Source organism: Petaurus breviceps, unplaced genomic scaffold, assembly GCF_028583685.1.
Source record: "Petaurus breviceps papuanus isolate PSGF00001 unplaced genomic scaffold, PetGlider_PUasm1.0 90925, whole genome shotgun sequence".
In the NCBI taxonomy this organism is placed as follows: domain Eukaryota; kingdom Metazoa; phylum Chordata; class Mammalia; order Diprotodontia; family Petauridae; genus Petaurus; species Petaurus breviceps.
The window spans coordinates 32,844,862-32,853,145 of NW_027187380.1; positions in this window are offsets into that span (position 1 = coordinate 32,844,862).

Below are 8,284 nucleotides of genomic sequence, written 5' to 3' on the forward strand. Positions count from 1 at the left end.
TAGTGGATAGAAGTAGAGGAGTGAGGAGGGATTGGAATAGGATCAAAAGGATAGTGAGGAAAACAGGAAGAAGGAAGACAGACAACAAGAAATTATAGTTTAGAATGTGAAGGGGATGAATTTACTCATAAAATAGAAACTGATAGCAGATTAAAATTTTGAATTCAACAATATATTGCTTTTAGGAAATGCTATAAAAATGAGAGATACACACAAAAATAAAATAAAGGTCAAGAGTAGAATTTATTATATTAAAAAGCAGGGATAGTAATCATGATCTCACAGTTAAAGCTGCAATCAGATTTAATCAAAAGAGAACTACACTATGTGTCAGCCGTATTCATCAATAGTTTCAGACCACATAAAATAACTAGACAGTATAAAAAAAATGAGAGCATACCTGCAAAAACAGACACAGGAACTATATGAATATAAAGACAAAGCACCTTTTATGCAAAGTTATATCTCAATAATTAAAGTAATATTTATTGTGCATATGTAGGTAAAGCTGATATAATTTTTAAAATGATAATTTTAGTAACTAATCTGTTTATTATAATACCATCCTAATTAAATTACTAAAAAATTATCTTATTCAATCCGAAAAAATAATAACAGGATTCATTTGGAAGAGCAGAGGGTCAAGAACTTCAAGGAAATCAGGGGAAAAAGATGTGAATGAACTAGAAGCTGAGAGCAGTGTTGAAGTGTAAAATGGATAATTTTGATTATTTTCAATTAAAAGGTTACTGTATAAATAAAATCCTATGTTGCCGAGAATAGAGGGAATGCAGAAAAACTGGGGGGAAAAGCTCCCATAGACTGTCTCCCAGATAGAATGTGATTGAGTCTGAATATTATTGTAGTGTAGGAAATGATGAGCTGGTGGATTTCGAAAAATATGGAAAGACTGATTTATGAAGGAAAGTGTTGTCCACCTACAGAGAAATAGATGACAAGTGGAAATAAGCATAATGCAGTCTTATGCATATGTGTTTGAGTGCATGTGTGTGTATATATGTATGTATTTATGGATATCTATGTATTTATATGTGTGTATATGTATGTGCATATATATATATATCTTCATGCTTAATTGTAGCCTTCTTGGGGAAGAGGAGGAGGAAGGGGGGGAATTAAATAAACAGTGCATAGCAGAGGATAAAAGAAAACATACAAGGAAGAAAAAAAAGCTGGGCATCTTTGAAAATGATGTGTGGTATTTATTATATAAGTTTTCTTTAAATGGAAATTTATTGCTTTATATTGAACCCTCTCTTATGTTCTGCTGTGTACCTGGCAATTTTAAAAAATTTTATTTTGTATTTCAGTTTAAAATAAATTCAAATATAATGAAAAAAAGAAACAATACTATTTCACACTTACTAGACTATAGTATAGTGTAAATATAATTTTTATATGCACTGGGAAACAAAAAACTTTCCGTGACTAGCTTTATTGAGAAATTCACTTTATTCCAGTGATCAGGAACTAAACCTGAGATGTTGTTTATCCTTCATTTCCAAAGAGAACCAATGACATCCCAATGTTGAGATCAGGATACAGTGTGTTTGACTGTGGCTGCTCAATCCAGTATGAGTTCAAAAGGTTCTACCACAGGTTGGGCACGAATGGTCCATTAGAACATTTGGAATGGAGGTGTCTCTGGATTTGCACAGCTCATGTTTCCTTTGTGCTATGATTCTGTGATTCTGATTTGTTCATGAAGCAGGTTGCCTTCTTTGATGCAGGCACACTGTGCTGCACCACTTTATGCCAATATCTCCTATATATCACAATTAATACTAAAGTTCTTTAGGGAGACATTGAGAGTGTTCTTGAACTGCTTCTTCTTACCGTCATGTGAGTTCTTGCCTTGTGTGAGTTCTCCATAAAATAGTCTTTTAGGTAAGCTTCCATTTGGCATTTAGGTTACATGGCCAGTCCACTGGCATGGCAGTCAGTAGAGTTTGAATGCTTGGTAGTCAGCTCAAGAGAAGACCTCAGTGTCTGGTACCTTATCTTGTCAGGTGATCTTCAGAATCTTCCTAAGACAATTCAAATAGAAACAATTCAATTTTCTGGCATGATGCTGATAGACTGTCCAGGCTTCACAGGCTACATCAGTGAAGTCAGCACAATGGCTCTGTAGACTTTTAATTTAGTATGCAACCTAATACCTCTTCTCTCCCACACTTTCTTTCAGAGCTTCCCAATCACTGAGTTAGCTCTGACATCTATGTGGACATCCTTAGAGAGTATACTGCAAGATAAGTGAACTTAGCCACAGCATTTACAATTTCTCCCTTTACTGTGATCAACAGTTCCATATATTGTTAGTTTGGTACTGACTGGTAGAGGACATCTATTTTCTTGGTGTTGATTGTCAGGTCAAAATCAGCACAAGCAGCAGAGAATTAATCCATACCCTGCTGCATCTCAGCCTCAGAGGCTGCACTGAGTGTGAACAAATATCAAGTACCAATTCTTTCTCCACTTTGGTCTTGGCTTGTAGCCTTTTCAAGTTAAATCGTTTACCATCAGTACAGTAACTGACCTTGATGACGTTTTTATCCTCATTGAAGGTGTCCAACAATGTAACCAAAAATATCATACTAAAAAAGCATGAGAGCTAGCACCTTGTTTCACTCTATTGGTTAATGGGAAAGCATGAGAGCATTGTCCATTATCCAGAACCTGTGCAAGCATGCCATCATAGTGTACAATACTGATGAACTTCTCTGGGTAAATAAATTTTACCTTGATCTTCCACAAGCCCTTACTAAACAGTATCAAAGGCTTTGGTTAGGTTGATGAATGTTGTATATAGACCTCTGTTCTGCTCCTGGCATTTCTCCTGGAGTCATCAGGCAGCAAATACCATGTCAACTATTCCTTAGTCCTTTCTTTCTTTTTTTTTTTTAAGCAATTGGGGTTAAGTAACTTGCTCAAGGTTTCACGGCCAGTTATTTCTGGGTGTGGTGCTAAGTATCTGAGCCTGGATTTGATCCAGGTCATCCCAACACTGGAGCCGGTGCTCTTACTCGCTGAGCCACCTGGCTGCCCCCCTTAGTCCTTTCTGAAGCCACACTGGCTCTTGGGTAGAAGAATCATCTAGGAAGGGTCAGCCTCTTAAGGAGGGTTTTGGAAAGGATCTGGTCAGCAATGACTAAGAAAAATATTCCCCTTGTGATTATCACAGGACAGCCTACTTCTTTTTCCTTTCTAGTGATGGACAATGGAGACATCCTTGATCTCCTGGGGAATAACTTCTTCTTGCCATGTAATCTAGAAGATTTCAGTCAGCTTCTGTATGAGCAGTGGACCGCCTGCCTTGAAGATCTCTGCTGGAATCTGTGAGGTTTGCCTGTGCTATTACCCCCCAAGCAGTGAGCAAAGTGGGAGCCCCTAGCATTTTGGACTAAGCATCAGACCTCTATCCTGTTTAATTCTGTGTATTCAAGGGGTATCTTCTATTGCAATCTCCCTGTACACAATTAATTCACATATATGAGTCATGGAACATTTATGACTGATCATAATGCATATGAGATCATATCAGGAATGAGAATTAGTTTAAAGAAATGAGGAAATTCTGTAGAAAATGCCTGCTACAGGCACAGGGAAAGGGGGGTGATCAGTATCCATTTGAAAAGACAAGGAGCTCATAGTCTAATGGGAGAGACAACACAAAAACAAAGTATGTACAAAAAAGGTATACATAGAATAAATTGAGAGAGAATGGAGTTCCTTGATGCCTTTTGTCGAGGGTAACCAACCATCCTCAAATCCATCAATAAGTTAGAGGGTTGTCTTACTTCAAGCATGTAAAGACTTCCCTCAATAGAATGGGGAGATTGAACAGTTTGTTCTAATGGCCACAACAGTGGCAGAAGCAGGTACTATAGAGTTCCTAGAGCTTGGTCAGGTATCAAAGACACCAAGGTTATCCACTGCATTTGAAACCATCACAAATCATCTTGACTTCTGTCTTGCCACTGGACTTTGATAACTTTGGAAGAGAATGTGAGGCCAACAACTTTGTGCAACTCTGCCTCACTTAAATCCAATTTGTGTGTGAGTCAAAAGATATCATCCTTTAAAGTCCTATGGCCATTGGCAAATGATGAAGCAGCAGGTGCAGATACACTGAGAGCTCTGATCATCTAGGCCATAGGATCATCTTCTCACTGGACTGAAACAGCAGTAGAAAGATGCCCTAAAAATTGTGTTTCACCTAATCTAACCTTGGCCTGCTTACTGCAGCAGGTGGGGATCCTACCCTGTGGTTGAAACACTTTTTAAAAAATGTATGAAAACTTTTGTGAAGGTGATTCTACTCACCATTGGTATGTGGAATATACATATATACTTACAAACAACACAAAATCCAGTAGACATGAAAGACAAACAGCTCTTGTTGTGAGAGAACTCAGCAGGTATTACATCCAGATAAATAGCCCTAAGTGAAATGAGGCTGGCAAATGAAGGCCAGCTTACCAAAGTTAGAACTGTTTACACATTTTTCTGGAGTGGTAGCCATGATGAGGAGTTTCACAATCAAATATAATCTAGTCAACAAGCTTGTACGCCTCCCAAAAGGAGTGAATGACAGGCTTACAACAATGTGATTGCCACTTGCAGGAAAGCACCACGGCCACCAACATCAGTGCTTATGTTCCCACCATGACAAACCCTGATGAGGTCAATGAAAAATTTTATGAAAACCTAGAGAGTCTTATCAGCAATGTGCCAAAATAGGACAAGTTTGCAATTCCAGGTAATTTTAATGCCAAAGTAGGCACAGACTATCAGACATGGCAGGGAGTCCTTGGGAGGAATGGAATCAGAAGCAGCAATAGCAATGGTGACTTACTACTGAAGACTTGTGCATCTCATGACCTCCTCGACACCAATACTGTCTTCCATTTAACTAAATGCAATAAAATTTAATGGATGCACTCTCACACGAAACATTGGCATTTAATAGACTATGTCATTGTAAGGAGACAAGACAGATGAAAGTAATGTGTGGCACAGGGTGCTGGACCAATCATAGACGTATCCTCTCCAAGCTAAACATTTTCATTTAACAATGACCCCAAGGCAAGACAACTATGAGAAGACTTAAAGTACTTCTTTATGTATGAACAGTTTATTAGTAACATGGAGGGAAAGCTGAGCTAACACATAGTTGGCAACCATGAAGCAGAAAAGGAGTGGGCAGTTCTCAGAGATTTGGTGTATAGGATCTCATTTACTTATCTGGGCCAGAACATGAACAAACATCAGAATTAGTTTGATGAATATGATGGGGAAATTCAGAAATTAATAAATGAAAAAACATGAACTCCACAGGGTTTACCAGTAGGATAGTTCATCCATCTCTAAGAAGGCAGCATTCATCTCCATCAAAAGTAAAATGCAAGCAAAGCTTAGAGAGACACAGGATTCTTAGCTCCATAAAAAAGCAGATGAAATTCAGTTTTACTCTGATAGTAATAGTCCAAAGGGTTTTTATGATGCCCTGAAGGCTATTTGTGGATCAGAGATCAATTATGCATCTCAACTACTCAGCACTGTTGGAGCCACATTGATTAGTGAGAAGGACATGATCCTTGAGAGATGGACTGAACACTTCCATAGTGTTCTCAACAGACAACATCAATCAATGTTGAGGCCACTGACAGTGTGCCTCAGATTGAAGTCATTCCCTATTTATTCAGAATTCCAACTGAAGAAGAGGTTTTGAGTACCATCAGGACCCATTCCAGCTGAGATGTATAAGGGTAAGGGGAACTGAGGAGGGGAGGGTAAAGAGATGTCTTTCTTTTAGTCATTGCCAGCAAGGTTCTTGCCACAGTCCTCTCAGAAGGGTGATTCTTCACCTGGAGGATGGTTATCTACCTGAGAGTCAGTGTGACTTCAGAAAGGGCTAAGGAATGGTTGATATCGTGATTTTTGCCTGAAAACTCCAGGAAAAATGCCAGGAGCAATACAGAAGTTATATATAACATTCGTATCAACCTGACCAAGCCTTTGATACTATTAGTAGTGAGGGCTTGTGGAAGATCATGGAAAAATTTGGTTGCCCAAAGCTTATCAGTAATGTACACCAGTTTCACAATGGCATGCTTGCACTGGTTCTGGATGATGGACAATGTTCTCATGCTTTCCCAGTCACCATTGGAGTGAAGTAACACTGTGTGCTTGCTCTCATGCTTTTTTAGCATGATGTTTTCAGTGATGCTGTCAGACACCTTCAGGGAGGATGAGAACTGCATCAAGGTTAGCTGACAGTAAATTATTAAACTTGAAAATGCTACAAGCAGGGCGAGTTGGTATATGACATATTTTTCCACAGATGATTGTGCCCTCCATGCAGCCTCTAAGACTGAGATGCAACAAAGTATGAATCAACTTTCTACTGCTTGTGCTAATTTTGACCTGACAACACCAAGAAAACAGGTGTTCCACCAGCTAGCACCACATCATCCATGTGTGGAACCATCAATTACAGCAAATGGAAAAATTTTGAATGCTGTGGATAAGTTCACTTTCCTTAGCCGTGTACTTTCAGGGATGTACACATAGAAGATGAGGTTGATGCCTGCATTGTCAGAGCTAGCTCAGTGTTAGGAGGCTCCAAAGGAAAGTGTGGGAGAGAAGAGGCATCAGGCTCCCTATAACACTGAAGATCTACAGGGCCATGGTGCCTGTGAATACACCATAGCATAGCATACCAGAGCTTCCAATGGAATTGTCTTAGGAAGATTTTGAACATCACCTGGCAAAAAAGGGAACTGCCAAGCATTCAAACTCTAATGCAGATAGTGCAATTCCAATAGGCTGGCCATATAGCCAGAATTCCAAATTCATGCTTAACTAAAAGACTATTATATGGAGAACTCACACAAGGTAAGTGCTTACACAGAGGTCAGAAGAAGCAATACAAGGACACTCTCAAGGTCTCTCTGAAGAACTTTGGAATTGATTGTGAGATATGGGAGACACTGGGCCCAGATCACCCAGCATGGCATGCCCACATCCAAGAAGGATCTGTGCTCTGTCAGCAAAGCAGAATTTCAGTAGCTCAAAAGTAACATGAGATATACAAATTTAGAGATATCTCCACTCCAAATGTTCATATGGACTCTTTATACCCAACCTGTGGTAGAGCTTTCTGGGCTTATATTGGTTTGATCATCCATAGTCAGACACATTACACATTGATCCAGACATAGTAATGCCATTTTGGTTCTCTTTGAGTGTGAAGGACAGCAACCAACTACACAGGTGTGGCGAGACCTTAGTAAAAGCTAACTCAACCCACGTGGCAGGGTTCTAAGAAATACTGCTCCTCACACACTGCTTCTCACTAAAAACTATTTTCTCTCAGGGCTATAGCTCTAACTTGCAATGGAATATTCCACTACTGGACTGTTTCACTGTGAGGCTGATTTACTGCTTGACTGGTGAACTGCTAACATTCCTCTAGCTATTTAAAGCCCTCAGATGCCTGGTTAGCTTGTTTGGATAGTCAATATTGCTGTTCCCCTCTTGATCCAATCAAAGGGGTTTACACCCTATAAAGGGATCACTGGGAGTCAACTCATTTTGCTGACACATTAAAAACCTCTTGTTTATGATTTCCATGTGACCACATTTTGCCATTACATTAGTTGAGTCTGGGAAAAGGAGAAGTATGGAGGCAGAGTAAAGGGGGCATGGAATCATACACGCCCCACCTTATATTGCTAAATCCAATAGGTTTTGCCATTTTGCTTCCATCTTGGCTTTGCTGCAGGGTTTGAAACTTTTGAGCACCCCCTCTTTCTGAATATTCTTCCTGCCCTGGATTTTTGTGATACTTCTCTTTCATGGTTCCTTTCTTCCCTAGCCTACCAAGCCTATTCATGTGTGTATCTCAGTGATCTGTCCTAGGCCTAATCCTTTTCTCTCTATATATACCTTCTCTTGAAGTTCTCATCAGCTCCTAGTAGATTCAACTATATGCAAAGACTCTCAGTTCTACATATCTAGTCATTATCCCCTTTTTTTAAACTTAACTCAGACATCTCTGACTTCCTGATGTGTATGTATGTATAAGTGTATGACTACACTGTTATTCTCACCAGAATGGAAGGTCAACCCACTTCAACACAGGTTTCAAGACAGACTGCAGAAGTGTTATAAAGAGAGCTAATGTTTTACACACACACACACACACACACACACACACACACACACACACACAATGTGTTGTCTAAACCTTTGCATAAGT